This window comes from Lipotes vexillifer, unplaced genomic scaffold (genome assembly GCF_000442215.2).
Source record: "Lipotes vexillifer unplaced genomic scaffold, Lipotes_vexillifer_v1.1 scaffold713, whole genome shotgun sequence".
NCBI classification, from domain to species: domain Eukaryota; kingdom Metazoa; phylum Chordata; class Mammalia; order Artiodactyla; family Lipotidae; genus Lipotes; species Lipotes vexillifer.
The window spans coordinates 1,099,688-1,101,894 of NW_006773157.1; the positions used below are offsets into that span (position 1 = coordinate 1,099,688).

General features: G+C 35.7%; 1 pseudogene; it reads left to right on the forward strand.

The window, feature by feature from the left end:
• Nucleotides 1-1,468: 1,468 nt before the first annotated feature.
• Nucleotides 1,469-1,720, forward strand: LOC103087596 (H/ACA ribonucleoprotein complex subunit 3 pseudogene; annotated as a pseudogene).
• The last annotated feature ends 487 nt before the right edge of the window (nucleotides 1,721-2,207 follow it).

Genomic DNA, 2,207 nt, shown 5'->3' on the forward strand with positions numbered 1-2,207 from the left:
TCCCTACCGTTTCCGCCCTCCCGAATTCTTCCGAGCCGTTTAGTCTCCTTGTCCGCGTGATGTTCGTGTTCGTTATGCACTATGCACTTCAGACTTTGGAAGTAGATCTCAGGTTTTTAGAAAACTGGGTTGTGGATGGAATATAAAGGATGGAGGCAAACAGAATTTGATGAGAAACTACCGATTCTTCAGTTACTAACAAAATTCCTTGAACATAAGAGTCTATTAATTGTTGAATAATGAGCCGAGAAAAGAGGCAGTAAAGAGTTAGTGTTAGGATTGTGGACGCAAAGAAGAATGTCAAAAATGTGTTACCTTTAATATTTTGTTAAGTGAGTCTAAATATATTCGTGCAATATATATTTGCTTGCACACACATGCACACAAAATAAATATATAAGTAAGTGGAGATGGGAACTGGATATACGGGGCAGGGTGGGATGGGGACTTAACACCATACTTTTTTGGAACATATAAATATGTCAACTATTCAGAAAACTAAAAAATGTTACCTTTAGCAACTATAGCATCAAGATTTGACAGACCAAGAAGATGAGTAGTGTTTGCTACATTCTTTCTCTACTTTTCTGTACCTTAAAATAGTTCATTAAAATTATAGAATAAATATGTGAAAAGAATAAGAGAAAGTAAATTGCAAGCTCTATCTAAAATTATGTATGCAAATATGTATATGTACCATTTTCCTTAATTTTATGGTTTTATTTCTATAAATGCAAGATAAAATATATTAAGCAATTTACAAAATTAACATTAATTTAAATGGGAAATATGTTAACTTCAAGAGTCTGGGTAACTGAGGCAAGAGGCATTCTTCTAATTATCCAGATAACAGTCTATATTCTCCACTTTATGTCTAATAAAATAAATATAAAAGCACTTTGAGGGAATTCCCTGGCAGTCCAGTGGTTAAGACTCTGTGGTGGTGGAGCTAAGATCCCACAATCTGCCTGGCCAAAAAAAGAAAAAAAAAAGCACTTTGAGAAATTAAGAAGTTATATGCCACCCTGCCCCCCAAAAAAGCCCAGAGCTGAATATCTGAGGGTTTGAATCTCAGTTTCATCATTTACTACTTGTTGACATTTGTGCTTCAGTTCCTTATTATTAATAATAGTATCTACTTCATAGGGTTATGAGGAGGATTAAATGATAGTACTTAATAAATGTTACCTATTATTATCCATATAATTTGTAAATTGTTTGACCCTTTTAGAAAATGTAAAGGCTTTGGTAATTGATTGTAAGTCTGTGTGAATATAACTACCACAGTTGTAAGGCATTGACATATTAATGTCTAAGACTGTCCTCTTTTTCATATGTGAGGAATACTAGAAATATATTTTCCCTAACAATTGCACCAGAAATATAAAAAATAGCTTTCTCATAGACCATGTCATTAAAACTTTTAGAACTGTTTGATGTTTTTAAAAGTGAATAGTGTTGAAAACACATGAGGCTGTCAGTTAAAGGAGCTACAGACGGAATTGGAACCTCTGGCTTCAGTGTGGTCGGGTTTCTTCAGTATTACCTCAACGAGCTGGGAGACCGGGTCTATATGCTGAAGAAGCTTGACCCTATGGAACAACAGACCTGCTCGGCCCATCCTGTTCGGTTCTCCCCAGATAAATATTCTAGACACCAAATCACCATCAAGAGACACTTCAAAATGCTCATGACCCAGAAACCATGCCCCATCCTCTGAGGATCTTTGAAAATTTCATGTCTCTTCTGCCTGCTAGCCTTCGAGAGACTTTCTGAAACCAAGCTCTCCAATCCATGAGCCTTGAAGCCTTCCTACGACCCTTGCTCTTTGGAATCCGGTCTCATCATTGCCTTTGATCATGCTTGTTGCAAGGCAATGATGGTAGCATCCCCTTTAAAGGGAAAATGTTTGAATCTTTTCATACTTCGAATCACTCCCAGGTTATTAAAATGATTTGAAAGAGCTAAAAAAAAAAAAAAAAAGAGTGAATAGTGTTAAAGAAAAATAGACTATCAAAGAACAAGGATTGAGTATAGAGTGTAAACGTTTTTCTGGAAAGCTGGAAACCCAGTCCAGAGGTGAGGTTTGAAAGAAGAAAAATGGGGTAAATCTTTTAAAACTTAAAAGACCATGAACTATTTCTAAACCACATTTGAAAAGCAAAGTCTCTGTGTCTTATCTATTGGCTGGTGTTATTTGAGCTTAT